Below are 12,336 nucleotides of genomic sequence, written 5' to 3' on the forward strand. Positions count from 1 at the left end.
TTCTATAGTTTTCAATGTATGTATTAATGAACATTTATTACTTATACAACTAAATTTTATGTAAAAAATATGAAACAAAGTTGATGTTGGGCCAAAAGTTTAAAATTTTTTTAATGTTTTTATTTATTTTGAAGGAGAGAGAGGCAGAGCATGAGCAGGGGAGGAGCAGAGAGAGGGAGACATAGAATTTGAAGCAGGCTCTAGGCTCTAAGCTGTCAGCACAGAGCCTGATGCGGGGCTGGAACTCATGAACTGTGAGATCATGACCTGAACCAAAATTGGACACTTAACCAACTGAGCCACCAGGCGCCCCCAAAGTAGAGTTTATATGTGGCACTAGATGCTTAATTCTGAAATACAAATTCTCGCCAACATTTGGAATTATGACTACTGTTTTTCAGTGGACTCAAGTTATAATTTTCTCAAGGATATGATCTGTGTCTTATTTCATGTTTTACACATTTATAGGGATTGGGATAACACCAGTTTGTAGTGTGGATATAGGTTAATATGTGGCCTCTGTTCTGGGGTAATCAGATTGAAATATTACATTTTAGGTCTTGATTCTCTAATGCAAGATTTACATAACAGTGAGACCCAAATCCTCAGTACCGATGCCTATTAAAGCTCATAGAATGACTTCCATGTACCCTCTGTCAGGCAGTATTCTAAGCCGTCTACATGCTTTATTTAATTCTTACCATTATCCTATGAGAGACTACGAACTCTTATCATGCCTATGTTATAGATGGGAAAGCTGAGTTAGAAAGATGGGCAGTGACTTGTCCAGGGAACTAAAATGCATCATCTCTCCTCCATCTACAATGGCCTTTCTGAGACTACTCAGCTGCTCTTAAGTCCACTGGAAAAAGGAGAATTTCAGTGGTTTTCAACCTTGGTGAAGATTTTATGCAAATAGCTGTTTTTTTCTTAATTTTAATATATACCTTTTTATAACTCACCTATAAGATACATACGTTTGGTTGCTTATTATAAATAATTTGTTTACAGGTACACTTTACTGTTATACTGAAAAGGGCATTGCAATTATAGTTCACAGACTCAGGCAACATGGCCCTTTAACTTCCAAAATGGGTCACTTCTGGTTTGTCCTTTAATCTACTAGGGTGGTTTGTTCCTTTGTTGTAAAAACTTGCTGATGCTCTAGTGAAGGTATCTTTTCTGCTGTAAAATCTGTAATTCTATGATTATTTTTATTTGCTGACCAACCTGAAGAACAAACATAAACAGTGCTGATGAACGTTCTTTGACTTGACTGGCTCCAGACCAGGAAGACACAGATATGCTGGAGCACCTGTGTTCACGAGCAGAAGTGGGACTTCACTATCCAGTCCCCATGGGCTCTTGACTGAGGCCATTTGAAACACTAGCCTATAACTCTCATTCCTTTTAACGTGTCTTTAGGGCTACAAACAGTAAGACTTCCTTCCCACCAATCACTCCATCACTTTACTCTGAATTCCACTTACCTCATTTCATAAATTTACTTTCTCTGGGGATCTTTCTATTCCTCTGAAGAAGGACCAATTTAAATCATCATTAAATCATCACATTAAACACCAGTTACCACTGGCTACAAGCGGAGCCAAGAAGTGTATTATACCGAGTCTTAAAATGCTGTCCATGCCTTTTTAATTTTAACATAAAATCAGAACTAGCTATTTTATCATGGAGGATTTAATAAGTTTACCTTTTAAACTAATGGACTATAATGGGTTCCTTAAATTTTGCATGTAAAAACCCCTGGGATGGGAAACTTTCAATTTCTCCTTAGTAACTCATCACTATAAATCAGATTCTTTTAATATACTAAACACCAATGCCGTAAGGAGCTCAGAAGGAACTTGTACCATTTTCCTTCTGATGTTTCGGCCACAAGGAAAGGCTAGTTTATTTCTGAAAGGTAGCACTCAAAGCAATTTCATTTTATTTCCCTCCACAGAAGATATCAGATATTTAAGCACTCCCATAAAAGATCTACCCTTAGATATTTCAGAATGACCAGTTTCTTGGAGATTTCATTGGTTTCTCCCTTGCCAGAGAATATTTTTTTTTTCCTAAATAGGTTTTAATTCTGTCATCGTACATTCAGTGAATATTTTATAATATAATATTGGTTTTTTTCACAACCAGTAGTTAAATATTAATAGTACAACACATTTATTGGATCGTTTCCCCTCCAATTAAAATGTTGCACTAATTATGATAATGGTGCTGATATAACATCGATAATGTCAATGCTATTGTAAAATAACAACATTGATTTATTTTTGGTCCTTCTCCAACACTTTGCATTCATCTAGATTTCTACAATAATAAAAAAAGGATGATAAAATCTAAGTTGATTCAAAGGTCAGTATAATGTAAATAACAATGCTTTCTGAAGATTCCAAGTTTAAGAAAAGCCATGAAAAGAAACTGTTTCCTGAATACTGCACAGTTAATCACAATCTGGTCCCTAAAGTTCTCCTACAGTGAAAGGTCTACACACTGTCAATTATCAGGATGAAAACTCAAAGTTGTTTTTAAAAATTCATGCTTTCAAACATCTGATTTCAAACAAAAGAAAGATATTCCCATTCATTCACAGAGTTGGTACCATGTTAAGTCATGGATGGCCTGGATTAGCTTATTCTTTAATGATTAAAGGATCTAATGGTTCATTTCATGGGCCTACAACCTCAAGTCAAAGGGGGGAATAGAAATTGTCAAGTTTTCTTTATTTCAACTTAGCCAATGTGACATTTCATATGGCAAAGTGGATTTGCAGTGACAAGAGAGGAAACGGATTTACATGCATGGTTGGACAGTTGATATAGCCCTCTTGGTCTGGGGCGATAGAGAAGAGAGTGAAAACCACACATAGAGGCAGGACACTCCAGGGTGGTGTTTACTTCAGCTACGAATTCATCAATTACCATGCCACTGAGAATCCCAAGATTATAATATGCCATGCAGTCAGAGGATGTGGAGGCGCAGAGCCTCTGGTAAAGAATGTTCCCGTCTATCCTGTTTTGATTGTGGGTTCTGCACAGTGGCACACAGAGCCCGTTGGAACCAGGGCATCTGGAGAGAGGGTGGGCGTGAACTGCAGCTGAGGGGGAATCGTTCACTGAACATACTTCACAGAAATTGGCTAAATGTTATCAAGCCACAAAATTAATGTCAACACCAATCATAGGATTAAATATACAACATTTGATGCAAAATCAACAGGAAGATGATGGTAAAGCTTCTGAAAACAGGTATACTCGACCATAAAGAAATCAGATCAGAGTGAACAACAGAAAGAAAGGGAGAGACTGAAGGCAGAAGAAAGGAGATAGGAAAGAAACAATAGAGAAGAGAAAGGAAAGAATAAAGGGCTAAGGGAGGAAAAAATACGATCTCTAGCAGACATGTTGTATACCTCCTACCGCACCATGCATCAGCTCTAGAGAAATTGAGAGTTTATGTGAAATACAGCAATTTGTCTCAAAATCATTGAAAGATGCTGAGGCTAAATGGTCTCTCATGCAGCTTTCTCATGGGCAGGAAGCACCTATAAAGCTAGAAGGAGAGGCCAAGCCTGCCTTGTCTCTCTACCTTAAGGTACCAATGGGAGGAAAGGTGCCCTTGTGGCGTAGGTGCCAGTGATGGTCATGGTACAAATTGCTAGAATCCATTTAAAATCCAAATAGCAAGAGTGTTATCCCTTGGCTATTGCCTACATATATAGCTGTGCCTATGTGAGTGAACGCCCGGGTCCCACCATGAACACCTTCTCCTCCTTATCACAATAGGCTTCTTATTAACTTTTCTTTGGTGATTAAACTGCTAATGGTAAGCTTTGGGTATACTGATGTCAGTTCTGAGGTCAGACAGTTCTCAATCCCGTTTCACCACTTACTTAGCTTTGTTACCTGAGACAGGTTACCTACCCTCTCTGAGGCTCGTTGTTCCTGGGTAGGAACAACAACGTGTACCTCAGAGGAGGTCCCTATGCCTATTTTACTCTCACATTCTACAAACATTCTCAATTATTCTCCTTGACTATGTACTGAACACTATCACTGGACTGGTTGACTAATATTGTACAAACTACATTTTAAAACAATGACTATAACAAGATACAAAGAAAGGCACTATATAATAATAAACGGGACAATCCAATAAGAAGATATAACATTTGTAAATATTTGTGCATCCAACATGGGGTACCCAAATATATAAAGCAATTAATAATGCACAAAAAGTTAGGGACACAAGAAAGAGGCCTCCTTTTGTTCACATATCACCTCAGAAATTAGGGGAGGGATAAGGGGAAAAGTCAAGCCAGGAATTAAGCAAATGCTTAAAAAAATCAATGTGAAAATACTTGCTAATCATGCATCTCGTAAGGAACTGATATTCAGAATATATAAAGAACTTCTTTGACTTAACAACAAAAAACAAACAGCAGATTAAAAAATGGACGAAGAATTTGAATTGACATTTCTCCAAGGATGATAGGCAAATGACTGATGAGTATATGAAAAGCTGCTTAACATCACTAATCATTAGGGACATACAAATCAAAACACAATGAGATATCACCTTAAAATGGCTACCGTTAAAAAAGGAAACAAAACAAAAACCGAAAATAACACATTTGCAAGAAGGTGGATAGAAGGATGGAGAAAGAGCCCTGAGTCTAAGACACGATATGGGCTTGCAAATATGGCTATGCAGAGAGTTTGTTCTGAGTAAATACATCGCCCTAATGGCTTAAGCCAGCTTGCATTGGATTTTCTGCCATTTGCAACTGAGAGAGTCCTCACTAATAAGATAGTTAAGGAGGAAAGGCATGTTCTAGGAAGAGGGATCTACATATGCAACAGCCCAGAGTCCAAGTAACCAAGTGCCATTCTGTGTACATAGTTTGGTGAGAGCGTTTAGTAGGTGTGAAGAGTGATGTGGAGAAGCTGCAAAAGTGTGGAAGAGCCAGATTCTTCTAATTCAGTGTCACTCTGCCAGAGCCACTGTAATAAAATGCAAATGTGATTTCAGAATTCCTCTCCCCTGCTTAAAATACTTTAACGACATCCCAAAGGTTTTAGGATGAAGTTCAAACCCATTAGCTTGGCACCCAAGGCTCCTGATGACCCGCCTGCTTCTTCTCTCTTAAGTTCCATTTACCACATCTCTCCCATGGGTACCCTGTGCTCCAGAGAAGTGGAACTACTTACTGTTTTCCAAACATGCATGCTGTTTCATGCCCTTGTGCCTTCATTTTACATGCATTACATCATTTACTCCTCACCAGAGCCCCAGTAAGTGGGTGTTACTGTCCTCATTTTCCAGATTGGGGAAAACAAGGAGTGTAGAGAATTAGAGGAACATCAAAAGCCATACGGTCAGTAGAAAAGAGAGTGGGATTTGAACACATGTCTGTCTGACACCAAAGTTCTCATTCTTTCTTGTTGTTGTCACTCATCCTACCTCTTTTGCCTTCTGGTCCATGGATCTGTATATTTCATAGACTGGTCTTTTAATGAACTAAATACAATTTTAGGATCTCTGGAGTGGGGCTGCAGAGATGCTTACCAACCAATTCAAGCTACTTTGCTACTAAAATTGACACTTGCATTTTCTTCATTTAGTCCACAAACATTTCTGAGCATCTCCTTTGTGCCAGGGAGTGAGCAAGGTGGTGGCACTGCTGGGGTGATATTTATAGCAGCAGTTTCAACAATTGCCAAATTATGGAAAGAGCCAAAATGTCCATCGACTGACGAATGGATAAAGAAGATGCGGTTTATATATACAATGGAATACTACTTGAATATGAGAAAGAATGAAATCTGGCCATTTGCAGCAACATGGATGGAACTGGAGGGTATTGTGCTAAGTGAAATAAGTCAGGCAGAGAAAGACAGATACCATATGTTTTCACTCATATGTGGATCCTGAGAAACTTAACAGAAGTCCATGGGGGAGGGGAAGGGGGGAAAAAGTTATAGAGAGGGAGGGAGGCAAACTATAGGAGACTCTTGGATACTGAGAACAAACTGAGGGTTGATGGGGGGTGGGGGAGAGGGAAAATTGGGTGATGAGCATTGAGGAGGGCACTTGTGGGGATGAGCACTGGGTGTTGTATGGAAACCAGTTTGACAATAAATTACATTTAAAAAAACCCCAAAAAACACAAAACAAAACAAAAATTAACAAACAAAAAACAAAGCTAGCCATAGCCCTTGACTCCATGGTGCTTACAGTGATCTACGCCTTCCACCTGATTCTCATTGAGAAGCCTTCCTGGCTACACACAAGAATGAATACCTTTTCGCTTTCATATACACATAGCACTCCATCATTGCTGCTGCTGAGGAAATATCATCAGCTGCGTTATTCTCAACCAATGCTTATGAGTTATATCAGAGATTAATTGATCAGGTAAATGGGATAAGGAGGAGAATAGACTGGGAATAAATCAATGAAGGAAATAGTGTGCTGTGTCTTATATAGCTGGGATCAATTGTGTTATAGCTCACTCAGTGAGGCCCCAGATTGCAAAACAGCCTGCTTGGAAGGGGTCATGAACAGGGCAAATCACTGATTTAACGACATAAAAAATTTTCATTGCTTTATTTATAGTCAATTTCTTACTAAAGTGAACACGGTCTCTCAATAGTACTAATTCTGCAGGATCAAAAACTAGCAATGTGTTCTTTTCTATTAATTGGGAGAAACCTGATCATCATTCAATAGGCTCTTTGTGGAGAAAGAAATATGTAAGAATTAAGAATTAAAAAAAAGAACACAAACCACAAATTCAGCACCAATAATCCAGTGAAAATAAAAAAAAAAACTGTTTTAAGATCAAATCTTTAAAGGTACTGTTAGAAAATCGAATAATTACATTGTACCTATTATTTGATAGGCTGGGTTATGGTAGAAAAACTGATGGAATTTTGCCAACAAAAATTATAACCAAAAAATAGGAAAATATTATTGAGAAATGAAAAATTCAAAGGGAAATGTCTAGTGTCCAAAAGCACCTTTTGTGAACATAAACCTGTATCAGTCCTTCATTCCCCAGCGAGAGCTGGATGGGGTCTGAGAGATGAAAAGCTGGACGCCGGCCTGGTTGGGCTGAGAAGTGATTAAGGCATCATGGGAGGGAAAATGAGCAGCTGGTCCCAAAACTGGTGGGAGAAGGCTTCTCACTGTCCTGCAGGGTGTGCAGAGGGGAGGGCACGCTGGTGCCCAGAGAAGCCTCTTTGGGCAAGCAACCTTCATACACCTCAGCTGCTATTCATGGGCAGGGGCTTTTTCTGCCCTGAAAATGTTGTTTGTGGCAGGAGACATTCTATGAGCAGGAAAAAAAAGCCGTTATCCCACGTGGGAGAAAAGACAGTTTTTTTGTTTTTGTTTTCGTTTTTTCAACTGCAGCGGCCATAAAAAATGGACTCATTTTTCTTGTGCTGCACCCTGGACCCAAAAAATAGTTTCAGAATTTCTAAAAAGACTGTATTGTAGATGGAAGTTTTGTTGCAACCAGCCAGTCAGAAGTGAGGATTAACTTAAAAAAGACTACATTTCAAAAAGGCCCTAAATCCCCAAATTAAGAAAATGTAAAATGTTACTGAGAGATCTCTCCTTTTGTGTGTGTGCATTGATCATGTTTATTCAGTGAGTCACACTTGAAATGCAGCATGTCAAATCCTCAAATAGTATTAATTCTTTTAAAACTACATGAAATTTCCCGTTATCAACACGGACCAATAAAATACAAACAGGCATAATTGGTGGAAGACAACCCTTAACAGCTAGTGCAGGTTAATCCTTTGGTGTGGATTAGATTATAAAAGGTATAAATGGCAATTAATCTCCAACTCTTACATATACATTAGGGATTTTATTTGACTAAGCTTGGTGATTACGTGAGTGTTAACCAGAGTAACTTAAGAGGCAGGGAAGCCCCACACCAAATCACATTAAATTACACAGGAGTTGGAGGGATCCAAACTGAATTGAAGAATTAACATGGAAAAAAAAAACTACGAAATATTTTCATTACAAGTTAAAGAATGTGAGATAGATCAGGACAGATTTTTTTTAAGCTATGGGATGAAATGGAGATTTAATAAGAGCAAGGCAAGAGGAAGATGCTACCTTGAGATTCAGAATTATATGCTTTGCATTTCATATCCCCACAGATACTAGCTGTGTCTTAGACCAGTTATTTGCTACTTTGGGGGGATGGTTAATTCTAGTCTGAAGGTCATCTGTTACAGTTGAGAAAGTGATTTTGCCCACAGTGACATATTAAAGAGGGGGGAAAAAGTTATAAAATTGAGAGTTCTTGGGCATCTGGGTGGCTCAGTCGATTAAGCATCCAACTCTAGATTTTGGCTCAGGTCATGATCTCATGAGTGTGAGAGTGTGAGATCCGTGAGTGTGAGCCCCACATCGAGTTCTGTGCTGACAGTGAGGAGCATGCTTGGGATTCTCTCTCTCTGTCTCTCCTTCTCTCTCTGCCCCTCTCCCTCCAAAATAAATAAATAAACTTAAAAAAAAATTGAGATTTCCAGACAATTAGGTATTGGTAACTACTATTATTTAAATCAAGAACTCGGTTCTATCACTAAGCAGTATGCTACGGAAGTTCACAAAGCAATTTCATTTATTCCCTTTGCTCTTTCTCATGGAGAAGAGGCAAAGAGACAACATCCTGCATGTTGATTTATAATTGTTTTCCAGTTTCACATGTATGACATATATCTGTCTCTTCAAGTAGAAGCATATTTCCATCCTTCTCTTAGACTTCTCTATATGCCATCCACAGTGCTTCGAATATGGGTTTTAAATGCTGTGGGAAACAGCATGGGGGACGGGTTGAGGTCAAACTGCCTGGGGATCCAATTTCAGCTTCATCATTTAGTAACCAATTGATCTTGAGTAAGTTATCTAACCTCTCTGTGCCTTGGTATCTCCATCTGTAAAATAGTTATAATAATAGTCTCCGCTCAGAGGGTTGTTGTGAGGATTATGTGAGTTTTTCACGAAGCTCTGAGAACAATGCCTGGCACATGGTGAGCAGTATATAAGTGTTACATTCAAATAATTTTTCTTTTTTGCTAAATGACCAAATATTGCTTTGCACCTATACCAGTTAATATTATTCAGCAATTGATGAGGCTTCCCTAACCAAGACGTGGTTTGAAAATTTGCTAAACTTAGAACAACTCTCTTACTATTTGAGATAAGCCAGAAGATAAACAATAGCTATGACACACATACCTATCTTGTACGATGTTTCATAATTATTTATTACTTGCTGAAAAACTTGAGTGGGCAAAGGGAGGAACAAAGCAGTCATGTTAACATCTAAACCTCATACAGAGATTTGAACATAACTGCTAAAGTAAATTCAATGGGATCTCCTAAATGGCCAAATGTCACAGTGGGGGCAGGTAGGGGAGCTGAAAGAGCCCAAATATCAGTGTTGGGTATAGATTTCAATGTCTGAGATGAAGTTGATATTAGACTCTTACTTACTGAGGCATTTTATTTGAAAAATATATATATAGTATGCTAATTTTTAATATGAACATTGAAAAATAAAAATGATTGTTAATTTATTAAAAAGGAAAATGAGTAAGTGACAAATCAGATTGAGGGAATTATCCTCTTAAAAAATATACCAATGATTACTTGGCATGGAAGGTATAGTAAATGACAAAAAAAAAATGGCCATATTTTTTTTCTTATCTCTGTATGTTTATCCTTTGCAATGTGACCTTGCCATCCTTCCCATCAAGATATAGGATCTATTTCCAACCTCTTGAATCCAGACTGGTCTTGTGACCTTCTTTGACTAATAAAATGGAGAAGTAAAGTCATAGGAGTTCCAAGTCTTGGACTTGACAGGCCTTGCAGCTTCTGTTCTCATTCCCTTCTACCATCATAGGAAGAAGAGTGGTCTAGCCCACTGAAGGACAAAAGGTCACTTGGAAAAGACATGATCCATATCTGCTGAAGGCTTCTAGATCAGATAGCCAATCACCAGGCATGTGACTGAGGCCATCTTGGACATTTGCCAGATGACTGTGGCCACATGGGTGATCATTAAGAAGAACAGCATGAAAACCACCCAGGCCAAATTGTTGGCCCAGAGAATTATGAACAAATAAAATCATTGGTTGTTTTAAGTCATTAAAAGTGTGAGGTTAGTTTGTTATACTGCACTAGATAACTGATACTGATGGCTCTCAAACCTCTTAAAATGAAATCAAAATTAAGGAACTATAGACATTCAAAATGAGTCAAAGTAGGAAAAACACACAAAAGACTTTGCTGTTTCTACCTACAACTGTTTGATATAAAATATTTTCAAAATTAACAATTAAATTGGAGAATTCTTGGCTCTCCATGCAGAGGTAACTTGTTTTGCTTGATTTGTGTTACCCGAGCTAATAAAAAAAAAAGGTAAAAGATAAAATATCATATTTCAAAATCTAGAAAGTATTTTGGGAACACATTTTAAGAAAATAAAGTCCATTAGATTTTTTTTTAAAGTGTATGAGAATCATTTTTTAAGTCTTTTATTGAGGGAAAGTACTAAGAAATGAATCCACATGTCTCTCCTTTAGCTGAGCATAGACGTCTAGTGACTGGGAGCAAGAATATGGGGAGACCTGTGGAACTTTGCTCCATGGTCCTCAACACACAATCCCCTCAAAATATGGGTAAATTAAGTTCAATGTGTATCTCATTTCCTCTTGGTTGCCCTCATATTTGTCCTCTCTTATGCCTATTTCTTCCTACTTTTGGTCTCTGCGATGGCTTTGTGATGTGTCAACCTCGGTAGGCTGAATTACATTTCCCAGAATCCCCTTTCTTGTCCATTTCAGAGTCACAAGAAAGATGCTTAGGAGATCTGGAGGAGGGAAATGAAGCCATAGACATTGTGTAACTCACACACGTTGTTACCGATCTGCTGATTCAACCGGTGGCCATGAAGCAACAACTGGGCCTGCAATTGTTCTATCTTTTGCTGGATTCTTCTTCACTTTTCCTGACTCCTGAGACAAGGATGTGTGTTTAGCTCTGTGACAAATGGCCCTTGCAGGATGCTGTTGAAACCAAGGTCAGAAGCAAGGATACGAGTTTCAGTTCACCATTATGGACTTCCACCTCATAGCTGTGGGCACCAGCCTACTTGTGATCTTCCCTGACTGCCTTCCCTGTAGACTTGAAACTCCAGCATCGGAGGCAGACACCACAGCCTTATGGAGACCATTTAACCAGCTCCCACAGCTGCATAAGCCAAGTGCCTGTAGCATATTTGCTGGTTTTGGTTTTCTGGTTGAACCTTGACTGACACTGTCATTGTTTTGACCATGATGACACTAATAAGGTTATCTCCAGGTCGGTAGATCCTCCACATCTCTGGAGAAAAAACAAAGAGCCCTCAAGAGACTATAGAAGTGGCTTCACAATTTCAGAGACGGTGGAGATGATGATAGAAAGATAATACATATATAGTACATACTATGTGCAGGTTCCCAATGCTAAAGACTCATTTTATTCTACCAACAACCCTATGAGATATGTACCATTATTTCCTCTTCCTCTGTGCTTTGAGAGTCAGAGAGATTAAATAACTTGCTAGTAAGTGCAAAAGCCAAGAATTAAGCTCAGGCATTCCAACTCCATAATCTATGTACTATGTACTGTTATGATCTATTACATGGCTTCAAATCAACCTGTATCTAATGGTTTTCATTCTCTGGTTACCTCACCTTTTAGAAACATTTCATGTGGGAAGCTAGCCTATGACAGTGTATCAGGACATCTCAGTGCTGTTCCTGATTTCTGATGTTGCTACTAACTAGCTCTGCCGTGGACAGGTCATGCTAACTCCCTTATTCATAAAATGATCTCCATGTTTTCTTCCAGCTATAAAAGTTCACAATTCTATAATGTTCTGACAATGACGTTATAAGGTCTTTGAAGGAAAACAATTATATACAATAAAATCAGATTCGAAAACCTTCGTCTATGGATTTTACTTCCTTGCATTTGCTTTCCACAACTTCCCATATCAAAAATTCCTCTGTAGCTTCCTATGTCATTATAATTATAGGTTTTTATTCTTTTCATATGTGAGGACCCCACTAATCTATTTCTACACACACACACACACACACACACACACACACACACGAAGACTTGTGAATAACCACATAAGAAATATACTTTGACTGTAAATTGAAGAAATATATGACAAAGGCCAAATGCTACATATATACCAATATATGTACCAAATCCTACATTTGGTAATGCTTT

At 38.3% G+C, this 12,336-nt stretch overlaps 1 protein-coding gene across 1 annotated transcript in view; it reads right to left on the reverse strand.

The window, feature by feature from the left end:
- The window catches only part of NCKAP5 (NCK associated protein 5), a 676,395-nt gene that overhangs the window by 201,465 nt on the left and 462,594 nt on the right, over nt 1–12,336 (reverse strand). The window lies entirely within an intron of this gene.

The sequence above is a fragment of the Panthera tigris genome, chromosome C1 (assembly GCF_018350195.1).
Source record: "Panthera tigris isolate Pti1 chromosome C1, P.tigris_Pti1_mat1.1, whole genome shotgun sequence".
NCBI classification, from domain to species: Eukaryota; Metazoa; Chordata; class Mammalia; order Carnivora; family Felidae; genus Panthera; species Panthera tigris.